Raw genomic sequence first — 13,238 nt, 5'->3', positions numbered from 1 at the left:
CCCGCCAGATGGCAGGTTGACCAATACATATACCACTCTAGTATTTTTGCCAAGAAAATCCCATCAAGATATTGGCATGCTATGGTCCATGGGTTATGAAGAGACAGGCACGATGGAACAGATTGAACAATAACAAGAATAGAGATCACTTTGTCATGTAAAGTACCATGTAAATATTAGTTATTACATTATTACTCTTGGTTAGCTCAGGAGTTGATGTGATGATGGTTCAGCCATCCTAGGGATTACACAACTACACTACATCTCACAACCTGAGCACATCCCAGGATCTCAAGGCCTCCCACACCATTTCTCTGGACTCGAGACAATCCTCTTGTGCAGTTTTCAAAGGTTAGGTTATAATCACTCCGTGGTGAGGGGGTTAGTCTAATTAAAGATATTCACTCCACACTCCACTTAGCACAGACTGAAAAGAATGAGACGCTGCTCTCCCTTTTCTATAAGTAGCAACTCCATGGGCCTCAGCTGTCAGAGTCCTTGATAATACCTAAATGCTTTCACTCCTACACAGCCCCCCTCCATCCACTGTAAATGCAGTGAGTCATGGCCCTGGAGCATAAAGACTTTCGCTCCTATTATGCAGCAGAAACCAGAATCTGCTTGAATTTCTGCAGAGCCATCTTTGGAAGCCGTGACTGAGCTCTGGTGGAAGTGTGGCCCCCTTGTACTTGTAGTAAAGTGCTCAGTCAACCTTTTAAATGGATAGTTTGCATTTGGTTACAGAGAAAGGCTAGTAAATATGAGACTTTTCATTCCTCAGGGAATGAAATAATTGTAATTGGGAGTAATTATGTTCAATTGCTGGGCTGGAAGTTGGAAGTCAGTTTAAAAAAAATCAATTTCTAAATATAAGGCATCCTAAAAATAGAGATGAGTTTTATAGCAAAACATTTCCTTTAGAGCGGTCCCTTGTTTTTAGACCCAGGCAGAGGGAAGTACATTTGTATAATTTGTCATTTCTATCCTCCATTCCCCTCCCTTTTAAGGGCTTCACCTCCCATTTCCTGAGGATGTAAAGGTACCTCTAACTTTGGGGAAATCTTGGCAGCCTCAATGAAGGAACTGGGACTTTCTAGATCATATGATGTAGTGGAAAGAATGCTGGTTTGGGGATCTGAAGAGCTGGATTCAAATCTCAGCTCTGCCTCTTATTAGCTGTGTGACAATGACCTTGTAACTTCCCTGGGCTTCAGTTTCCTTATTTGTAGAAATGAAGTAATTAGGTGAAATCACTTCGATATCCCTTTCAGCTGTAAATCTGTGTTTCTAAACTGATGACTTCTTGCTTGGAGAAAAGAAAACAGAGGGGATGTATAATCATTGCTTTCCAGTATCCAAGAGATTGAATGCACATAAATAAAATATTAACTTTATTCTGAGTGTGGAAGTTAAAGGGAAGTTAAGAAGTATGTTCTAACAATTAGAGCTATTCAAAATTGGATTGGGCTACCTTGGGAGCCTATCTCCAAAGGCCTTTATGGGAAGCAGGCTTACTATTCTGAGGCACAGATTTCATTCCTCTGCTTAGAAAAAACTAATAGCTCCCTATTTCCTCTAGGATAAAATACAGACTGGTGAACTTGACACTTGGGGTCCTTCACAATCTGACTTCAACTTTTTTTCCCATGTTTACATTATTTCACCTGTGATGGCCAAGCTGGAAACCAAGCTTAATATTCCACATTTTCCCATCTTGGCAATTGTATTAGCTAACCTTTTCCCACACGTATGCTCCTTCTCCTTATCTCTGCCTCTTAAGATCTTTATTTTTTTTTTTCTATGTTCATCTCAGGGTCCACCTTCTCCATAAATTAATTCTCTGAGTCAGTAGTGGGATCTCTGATCTTCTTAGCTGGATATGGGCTCTATCCCCGTCTCCCCCACTAGAAAGTAACCTCCTGGAGGGTAGAAGTCATTTCATTTTTGTTTGTGTGTCTCCAGCACATGTATGAGCTTGATAAATATTTGTGGAATTGAGTCTTAGAAGCTCTCTACCTGTGTGGCTTCACCCAAACTGCCTCAGTTTCTTCATTTATGTTAATAGCTATTGAGTTCTTTTTTCTGCCTTTTTTTTTTTTTTTTAAATTCTGTGAATGATCACTCTGGGAGATTGGAGGAGTGGGGAGTGGGGATTTTTCCAAAGGGTGGAAAATTGGTAGATATTATACCAGAGATTTATAACCTTCTTAGTTTCATGGAGGACTCCTAAATATTTGAAGGAAATATTAAATTCTAGTTAGTGAAAATAATGACACATTTTTCCCATCCAAATTCACAGATTTTTCCTCCCCCCCAAAAAAAAATCTATTCATAGCCCCTTGGGCCCTGGTTAAGAATCTTGCTTTAGAGAATTTTAAAATGCTGAGTATATATGATTCTCCAAATTGAAAGACAGACATGTATATGTTGCAGCTGTCAGAATGTTTTGGCCTTTCCCACTGATAGCATAACTCACCTAAAAAGGAAGGATTTACAGTCAATCTGCTGCTGATTTTCCTTTTATAAAATAGAACTGCCTGTGGGTTTTTTCTCAATGAATTCACTGAATGAACCATTGTTTTGGTCCATATCATGAACACACTCCCTGCTCTTCAGTTTGACTAATTGTCCTCTTGACTAATTAAGAATCATGAATAGATCCAGATGAGGTTACCCTAGGGTGGAAATGAAAAGCATTTGCATTATCATTTGAGTGGATTTTCATGCCCTCTAGATCTCTCTCTGCTCAGTGGAATGAATGACTTTGGTACCTTTACAAATTCTGATAGAAGGAAGCTTGGCAGAAGTAGAAGACTATCCCCAAATCCATCCTTGTATCTGGCAAGGTCTAGGGGGCATTTTTCAATGTGCCCAGCTATTGTTTATTAATTTTTAGTTTATAAATTTCTTCATAGAATCATAAAATTTAAGATTATATATTTAGAGCTGGAAGTCATCTATGCCTAGTCTAACACCCAAACTTTATAGATAAGAAAACTAAGTTTCAGAGAGGTATACAGACTTAGGGTCCTTTACCACCTAATTCAATGTCTACTACAGCAACCTTTTTCTCTGTATGGAAAATTTATCTTTAGCCTCTTTTATCCCTTTTCTAATCACACATACAAATACAATCCCTCTGAACCCACAAACTCATGGCCCATTTTGACTAGGTGTTTCTAAGGAAAGAACTTTAGAAAACATCTTCCCTTACCTAATTTTTTTCAGTAGTATATATTTTCCAATAACTGTAAAGATGGTTTTCAACATTCATTTTTGTAAAACTTTCCATGCTAAATTTTTCTCCTTCTTTCTCTTCTCTTCTCCCTCCCCAGGATGGCAAACAATCTTACATAGGTTAAATATGTCCCTCATCTCATTTTATTTTTTTGATTTGTTTTATTAATCAAAGCTTTTTATTTTCAAAACATATGCATGGATGATTTTTCAACATTGACATTTGCAAAATCTTGTGCTCCAAATTCCCCCCCCCTCCATTTCCTCCCTAGATGGCAAGTAATCCAATATGTTAAACATGTGCAATTCTTCTATACATGTTTTTACAATTATCATGCTGCACAAGAAAAATCAAATCAAAAAGGAAAAAATGGGAAAGAAAACAAAATTCAAGTAAACAACAACAAAAAGAGTGAAACTGCTATATTGTGATCCACAGTCCTTTCTCTGGGTGTAGATAACTCTCTCCATCAGAAGATCATTGGAACCAGCCTAGATCATCTCATTGTTGAAGAGAGCCATGCCCATCCGATTTGCTCATCACATAATCTTACTCTTGCTATGTATAATGATCTCCTGGTTCTGCTCATTTCACTTAGCATCAGTTCATGTAATGTAATGTTCTTCTCTAAATTATAATGTTCTCTATGGGCAGGTTTCTTGGGGAGCTTCTGGGAGCAGCCTTAGTTTCAGTTCAATTCAGTCACCTTAAATGCAGCCAGGAGTTAAAGTCAAAATCCTTTATTGTCTCTTCCAAAATCTTATCTCCTTCACTTGGGGCTCGGCTAGTTTTCTTGAGGCCTTCCTGATCTTGGTTTCAGTGTTCTCCTGCTACCACTTTTCGGTCTTCCTTCTTTTTGCCCGACTTGTGAATCTCTTTGACTGAATCCTGGCTGTGAATCCCCCAAAGTCCCCAGCCAGCACCAAGTGGAAGTTGGAATGAATCTGCCTCTGCCTCCAAGAGAGTGGGTTGTGGGCTTCTGACTTGTGAATCTCCTGAAGTCCATCTTAGTTGAGGCTCCTAGCTTATATATGCTCCCTAAAGGTGTGAATGTGTGAACTAATGTGTGAACTCTTTTAAAGGTGTGAACTAAGTACATAACCATTAACACCTTGTTTTAAGTTCTGGCCCATAACATCTCCTGCTTTCTTTTGATTTAGAACATAAGGTGATCAAGCCCTCCCTGACTTCTCAGGAAGGGAGATGAAAACACCAAAGGAGATTGGAAATCAAATCAGATTAGCGGGTTTCTGAAGAGGCTCACTCTTAAAACAGGTATACATAAATCTATCAATATGGGAGGTATTACACATAATTACATAAATGACATAAGCGCATAGCAATATAACACAGGCTAGAAGTGATATAACAAATAACATGAATCAACATGAGGAATTATACATATCCATAGTCCTAGAAATAGTCCAAAAAGAATCCATTGTCCATTAGTTCATGTGCCAGGAAATCCAATAATTCCTGCAAGTTTTGAAGTCCTACAATAGTCTCAGATTGTGTTAGGGAATCCAATAATTACGGCAGATTTTGTTCTCAAGTCTTCTCCTTTATTTTCAGATTTTTCTCTTTTTCTGTCTCTGTCTGATGGACAAGGCGAATACGGCTTGTTGGCACCCATCTGATTCCTTCTCCATCTGTAGAAATATAAGCAAACCCTCTCCCCCAAGCATTAACCTATCTAGTCCCTTCCATTCACCACTTTCTGTATCTCTCCATATCACCTGGTGATTATCTAAAGATAGTGAAGCTGCTCCCACTGGACACTGCCTTTCTGGTGGGTTATAAAACCTGTCTTCTGGAGCCAGTGCATCTTTATCAAAAATTAATGGTATAGAGAACTAAATTTAGAAGTTCTCTAGGGTTACTCATGGCTCCCCTTTCTTTTGTTTTTGGAGGAATGTCTTAATGTCTCTGTTTCTTCTCTCTACTATTGTCTGACCTTGAGGATTAAAAGGTATGCCAGTGGTGTGTAAAATCTTATGGTGTGCACAAAAGTGTGCAAAATGTTTAGAAGTCTCTTCAGGCCTCTCTGACATCCTCCTCCTAATCATTTCTTACAAAACAATAATATTCCATAACATTCATATGCCATAATTTATTCAGCCATTCTTCAACTGATGGGCATCCATTCAGTTTCCAGTTTCTTGACACTACAAAAAGGGCTGCCACAAACATTTTTGCATATGTCTTACCTCATTTTCAAGATAACATTGAAATTAAATAAAGTGACTTATTTGGGGCTAGGATTCAAACTCAAGTCTTTTGGCTCCAAGTAGACTGTTCTGGCCACTTATTTCAAGTTGAAGGAGGGCCACCTTTAATAAGAGTCATTCTTCAGACCTCTAGGATCAGGGGTGGGGTATCACTCCTTTCTTGAAATGTGGTTTGTGACCCAAAGTTCCCACAGATTTTAAACATGATTATTGGCTAAATTATAGGCCCCACTCACTCAAAAAAATACACCTGGCTGTATGGCAACCAGCATAGTACAGATCCTTGAGTTTATGTTATAAGAAGATTGGTTAAAGAAATTAGTAAGCTGGAGAGGAGAAGACTTGGGAAACTGAAGCAAGTATTTATCAAGTGGAGAAAAGATTAGATTTGTTTTGTTTGGAACCAAAAGGCAAAATTAGGAGTGATAAGTGAAAATTATAAAGAGAGTAATTTGGACTACAGGTCAGAAAAAACTTTCTGCCAATTAGAGCTGTGAAATGGAATTTTTGGAGAAGTGGTATTTCCCCTTCTTGAAAGTCTCTGAGTTAAGTTTGGTATGCCACTTTTTGGATATGTTGTAGTGTTGTTGAAGAGAGCCATGCCCATCCGATTTGCTCATCACATAATCTTACTCTTGCTATGTATAATGATCTCCTGGTTCTGCTCATTTCACTTAGCATCAGTTCATGTAATGTAATGTTCTTCTCTAAATTATAATGTTCTCTATGGGCAGGTTTCTTGGGGAGCTTCTGGGAGCAGCCTTAGTTTCAGTTCAATTCAGTCACCTTAAATGCAGCCAGGAGTTAAAGTCAAAATCCTTTATTGTCTCTTCCAAAATCTTATCTCCTTCACTTGGGGCTCGGCTAGTTTTCTATGGATCTTTTCTCAAAGTAATGTCTTTAAAATAATTGAGGGAAATGCTTAAATTTCAGTTAAAGGTTAATTAAAATAAAGATGTAATTCTTTCCCTTCTCCTTCACTCCCCCATCTTAGTTCAGACTCCTTAGAAATCTAAGTACCTACTCCCTGGGTTTATGGACCATAGATTAAGAATGAAATCCTGTTCTTGATGAACTCAAAATAGAAGGAGGGCAGTAAACCATATGGAAGAATCCATATGGGCTACATATTGACAATTAAAAAATGTTAAATGTTTCCCAATTAAATTTTAATTTTGTTTGGGCTCCTTGAGGAATTGTTGTGGAATCCTGTAAACTACCTATTTGACACCCCTGATCATTTAGTCTTTACTTGAAAATTTCTGTTCCTGGGAAAGTCCTTTCCTCTTGAGTCATTGGACAGATCCCATTTTCAAATGAATTCAAATCAACAAACATTTGTTAAATACTTCTTAGGTATAAGAAAAAGAAAGATGAAAAAAAATCATGTAGTCTCTGACTCAGGTAAAGTGGAAAGTATATTAGCTCTGAATTTGGAGGACCTGGTTCAAATCCTTTTTCTGATGCTTAAAACATGGTTGACTCGGATAAATAATTTAATTACCTGGTATCTAAGTTCACTAATCTCTTAAGTGACAAAGATGGACTAGGTGATTTTTGTGGTTCCTTCCAACTCTACATTTATGATCTTATGATGAATTTCAAGAAATTGATAAATGTCAAGAAAACATACAAATTTCAAGAAATTTATAATCTGATAGGAGTCATGGAATATGTGCAAAAAATGGTATGCAACTGAGTTTGGTGGTGAGTGAGGCAAAATAGAGACCCTGCTAGGAGAAAATGGAAGATTTCATGAAGAAGCTGTTACTTAGAACTAGGTTATGAAGGAAGAGAGATTTCAGTAGGCAGAGATGGGAAGAATTGTTGTTTGTCCTTTGTTCTTGAATAAGACCATGTCATCAGGGAGATGACGCCATTACATGCAAGTGAATTGGATTTAAGTGAATAGGGCTGTGCAAGGCCACCTGCCTCCTTTCCCCTCCAGTGGCAAGATATAGCTCAAGATGACTGAAGATGGCCCTGGATACAATGGGAAACCTTGGCCTTTGAAAGCCAAGATCTTCAACAGGTCTCAGTTTTGCTGAGGTTGCAACCACTGAGCGATTAAGGCTAGGTATCATCTGAGGCAAAGAATCTCCTCTTTCACTTAAAAAATAAATAAATAAATAAATAAATAAATAAATAAATCTGGTAGGGGAAGACCCTCAGAGTTTCTTGCCAGAACAGAATTGATTTCTATTTACCTACATTCTGAGTCAATCAGGACCCAAATACTGATCAAATGGGGCTTGGGCTGGGATTGGTAGCCAATAAGAGATGGGAAGGGAGTGAATATAGAGCATCAGAGATGAACCTAAGTGAAGGCAATTTGAATTTGAGAACAATCAGTACAGTTTGGAACCTAGAGTGTGTGAAATGAATAGGGTAGAAAAGTGGGTTAGAGGTACCATGTGGAGGGTCTTCAATGCCACACTGAGAAACTTATATTTTATCTGAAAGGAGACAGACAACCACTAGGGCCTTTTCAGTGATTTCTACTTTGAAAGGATCATTTTAGGAGCTATGTAAAGATGGATGGGAGAGAAGGTTGTCTAGGAATGTAGGGAAACTGATTTAGTAGCCATTACAAGACTGTGGGTGAGAGGTGATGAAGGCTTGACTACATGTGGAAATGGGAAACTTCATTGAGAGTATAATTTGATAAATGATAAATGATGGAAGATAGTGGATAGAGAAAAAGGAAGGGTCAAAGATGACTGGAGTTTTGAGCTAGGATAACTGACAGAAAAATTCTGTTTCAGATTAGTTGAGCTGGAGATTCTAGCATGGCTTCCAGCTAGGGATGGATTTCAACAAGGATTTGGAGATTTCAGAAAGCAAAGCTTACAGAAAAGAATGGAGAGTAAACTTATAGATCTGAGAGATGTCTACATAGAAGTTAGTTGTGAGAGAAGACGGCTTCACTTAGGGTTAGGTTGTAGAGAAAGAAAAAGGTCCACAATCCAAATATCCAATTTGGCAAAAGGTGCTGTGCTGTGTGAGCAAAGAAAAATCGGAAGAACTTAACAAAAAGGTGAGATACACATCTTCATTCCAAATATTCATATGGACTATTTGTCCCTAAACTGCAAGAGTCTTCTGAGTCATATTGGTTCAGTCAGCCATAGTCGGATATGTGTATCTTGATTCTGATATAGTGATGTCATTCTGAGTCTTTTTGAGCACAAAAGATAAGTCAACAACCAACCAAAGAATCATAAAGGAGTAAAAGGACAGGTTGATCTCCTAGTGAAGTGGATCCAATATGAAGCAGGAATGTAGACAAGTGGAGGACCAGGAGAGCAGTGGTTAAGTGTTGGATTTTGCAGAAAGATAAAGGAAGAAGAAAATCAAACAGAGTTTTTGGACCTAGCAATGGAGTCCAATGTAACCTTGAATAGATTGTGGATGTAGGAAGCCAAATTGCAAGGAGTTGAATCAGTGTTGACTAAGAGTTTTTGGGATTAGGCAACCATTATAGATGATTATTTCTGGGAGTTTGGCAATGAAAGGAAGCAGAGATATAGGATGATAGGAGATAGAATAGACAAGATGTTTTTAATTCTTATTCCTTGTATTAAGCTCAGATCTTCATTGTTTTATGGCCTTTGGTCCCAAGCTCTGCTCTGTGTGGCCATATAGAACAATAATTCCACACATTTGAAGAACCTTTCAAATATTTAAAGCTAATGCATAGAGCCCTGCAAAGTCTTCTCTTAACATCATTAGTTTAGGAGGTTGCTGCCAGATTTGACTACTCTCCACTGGCTAGAACCCTCATCTACTTTAAGATTCCCCAGGTCTTGTAAGAGATAGACTTTGGAATAGACATTGGTTGGATGTAAGAAAGGAGAGAGTGATTACAATGCACTTCAAGTCAGCTTTCCTTCTTGATATAAATAGTTGGCTTAATTATTTTATCTCAGTAGTTTTGAGGGAAGCTCCAGCTTCTGGCACATTAATTGCCAATACTGCTTCAAATATATCTGGCTGCAAGAGCAACACAGAGCACCTTCTGGAATCACTGGTGATAATTATGCCATGTCACTGGTATGGACTCTCTCATTAGTACTGGAACCTAGCCCTGATGCTTGGTAATAGGATCTAATTGTAATAAAAATGAAATCTATACCTTGGTCCTGAGAGCAACTTGTCAGGGCAGAAAAGATGAGGTTCTAGGGGTAGGAGTTTAATTGATCTGAGGAATCTGGCAGATGATGTCTATCGAGAATCAGGTTCCAGGACTTGTTGTGAAATAGAAGGAGCTCTTTCATGAAGTACTGTGAGCCTGAGAGGAAGAAAGAAGTGTAGAGTACAAAGAATTGTATTTTCAGTGGATTTTGGTTTAGGAAACTTGGATTTGAATTTTGTTTCTTCAACTGACAGCAAGTATGTCCCAGAGCAAATGTTTTCACTTCTTGGGGTCTCAGCTTCTGCTTCAGTAAAATGAAGGCAGTAGTTGTATCACTTAACAGAGAATAGGGATAATTTATTTTGAATTGAAAAGGTATTTTAGGAGACCATCTATTCCTACCCCCTTATTTTATAGATAGTCTCTCTAAGGATCCTTTCAGATCTAAGTCCAATATTCTTTGGACTTCTCTGGCTCTCTGGACTTCATTTGTTGCCTTTCCCTTCCTGTTGTATTAAATCATTTCACTCTTATCTGCCCAACTAGACTATAAACCTTTGTGGGCAGGGACTGTGTCTCATCCCTCTTATGTTTCTGGTGTTTGGGAAAGTAATCTTTGTCCTGTCAATGTCTAATGGTTTGTGGTGGTGAGAATGATAACCATGGATCTGGAAGTGGTGGAAACAACTTGGTTTCCCCAGGAAGCTATATGGAGATGAGGTGAGGATCAACTAGTGGGAAATACGCCCAAGTTGCTGATCACAGAATTATAAAGGCTCTTAAGGGCTTATCCACAAAACATATTCAAAATTGAATGTCAGACTAAAGAAGATTAGATTGTAACCTCCTTGAGGACAGGGACTGTATCCTTGGCATTTATCACAATGCCTAGAATTTACTAGGTGTTTAATAAAAATTGGTTAAATTGGTTAATTGGTTGATTGGATTAACTCCTAAATTATACTTCTAAAAATAGATCAAAAGCCTATTTCTTAAGGCTGCCACTCTCTTCCAAGTTTTCTTGCTATTTTGGGGCAAATTTATATAGAGAATTTTTTTGTGTATTTCCAAAGACCCCAACACAGAAGAAATAGGCCAATTTACAAATGGATTTGATTCACAACTCCCATTGCTAATTGCTAACCTAGGCCAGGTGCAGAGAAAAGATTAATTTGGGGCTTAGGATATAATAAAACTCAGTTAAAAATAATTAGAAACATTAAAGAAGTCCCACCTTTTGGTAAATTAACAGATGTTGAGTTATAAAACAATGAAATCAATTTAGCAGACCTTTCCTGGAAGTTACTCAAACTCACTCTTTTTTTTTAAATTAGTTTTGAACTCTATTTTTCACTTTAAGTGAAAGTATTTTTTACTTTGTGTTTTTTTTTTCCTCTGCTACATTTTTTAAGATGACTGTTCTAAGCCTCAGTTCTTGGATAGTAACATTCATTTTTGTAAGACTTTGTGTTCCTTTTTTTCTCCTTCCCTCCTTTATCTTCCTCCTCAAAACAGCAAGTAATCTGATATAGGTTAAATATGTGCAGTTTTTTTAAACACATTTCCATATTTGTCCTATTGTACAAGAAAAATCAGACCTAAAAGGAAAAAAAAACAAACCATGAGGGGAAAAAAGTGAAAATACTATGCCTCAATCCAATTCACTCTCCATTGTTCTCTCTCTGGGTGCAGAAGACATTTTTCATCCCAAATCTATTGGAATTACCTAGAATCACCACCACATTGTTAAGAAGAGCCAAGTCTATCATATTGATTTTCACATATTCTTGTTCCCGTGTACCATGTTTTCATGTTTCTGCTCGCTTCACTTAGCATCAGTCCATGTAGGTCTTTCCACAGTTTTCTGAAATCAGCCTGCTTATCATTTCTTATAGAACAATAAAATAAACATATATATATGTATATATATATATATATACACACACACATATATATATATATATATACAATTCTCTTGCTGCATAAGAAAAATCAGATCAAAAAGGAAAGAAAATGAATAAGAAAAAAAAGCAAGCAAAGAACAACAAAAAGTAAGAATGCTATGTTGTGACATGTAAGTTATATGCTAATCATGTTCATCTATGCCTAAAGGGCTATAAAACTGCACATATCCTTCGATCCATCAGTCTCACTATTGGGTCTGTATCCCAAAGAGATCATAAAAAAGGTACTAGGACCCACATGTGCAAAAAATGTTTGTAGCAGCCCTTTTTTGTAGTGGCAAGAAATTGGAGATTAAGTAGATGCCCATTACTTGGGGAATGGCTGAATAAGTTATGGTAAAAGGATAATGGAATATTATTAGTGTCTTCCTTGTCTCACAATCAATTCCAAAGTTCTTCAGAGAGATCTTGAAAGTGTCCTTGTATCTCTTCTTCTGACTTCCATGTGAGTGCTTGCCTGGTACGAGTTCTCTGTAAAATAGTTTGGTATTTGAATAACATAGGCAGCCCATAAGGGTTGTTCTATCTAGACTACAGGGAGTATAAAAAGATTTGGTCAATCGTCAAAGAATGGAATGGTAATTTTAAGCTGAAAGGGCCCTCTGAAGGGTGATTGACAAAGCTGAAAAAGCCTGAATTGAAAAGTTCTAACATTGAATATTATAACATAGAATCTCAGAGCTTTAAGGCTCCTTGGATTCTAGAAATAAGAATATAAAGAACATAAGACTATTAGATCTGAGAGAATCCTTTGAGGCCATTGAGTCTTATTCCCTTCTTGTCTGGAATAGGACTTCTTAAACTTTTTCTATTCACAATCCCTTTTTGCCTTTTTTACATAATTCGAGGTGTACAGATATAAAAAAATAGCTCTACAAACCAAACATTTACTGATAATAAATCAATTTCCCAACTTCATGAAACTCCATGTGGAGTCACAACCCACAATTTAAGAAGCTGTGGTCTAGAGGAGAAAATTGATCTCATAATGTGTAGTGACTTGTCCAATGGCACTCCTTGGTAATCAGGACTCAAATCTAGAACTCTTGACTGCCAATTAGTCAACTAACAAGCCTACTGTGTGACAGGCCATGTGTTCCTAGTTCTCCAAATGAAACAATACTTATTTTTAAGTTTCTTGGTTAGAACAGCAAGGATACATGAAAGCATTCAGAGAATAAATATAAAGAAAACAAATATGAATAAATACAAAGATGCTAAATACTAGTTAGTTTGATGGGGAAGGGAGGTAGGAAACTAGTGAATGAGGGGATCAGGAAAAGCCTCATTTACAAAGTGATGCTTGGAAGTGTCTTGAAGGAAAAGAGGGGTTCTGTGAATCATTTTAGTCATAGATGATGGCAACCAGTTCAAAGGTATGGAGATAGAGCATGGATTGTCACATGTGAAGAACAGAGAGAAGGCCATTTTGGCTGGGTCCAGCATGGAAAGGGAACTAGTATGTGTAAAAACTGCAAAGATGAGTAAGATTGTGAAGGGCTTTCAAGGTAAAACAGAGGAGAGGAATTTGTATTTAATTCTATAGGCAATAGAAAGTCACCAAAGTTTATTGAATAAGGAAATGATCTACATGTAAGGGAAATTACTTTGACAATTATGTGTAAAGGATAGACTTAAGGGGATATAAATTTGAGGCATGTAGACAAATTAGG

General features: G+C 37.4%; 1 protein-coding gene across 4 annotated transcripts in view; it reads left to right on the top strand.

The window, feature by feature from the left end:
- Positions 1-13,238, top strand: part of ATP2B2 (ATPase plasma membrane Ca2+ transporting 2) — a 504,660-nt gene that overhangs the window by 89,538 nt on the left and 401,884 nt on the right. The window lies entirely within an intron of this gene.

This window comes from Sminthopsis crassicaudata, chromosome 1 (assembly GCF_048593235.1).
Source record: "Sminthopsis crassicaudata isolate SCR6 chromosome 1, ASM4859323v1, whole genome shotgun sequence".
Lineage (NCBI taxonomy): Eukaryota > Metazoa > Chordata > Mammalia > Dasyuromorphia > Dasyuridae > Sminthopsis > Sminthopsis crassicaudata.
The sequence above is the reverse complement of the archived record's forward strand: the minus strand, read 5'-3'. Positions and strand labels throughout refer to the sequence as shown.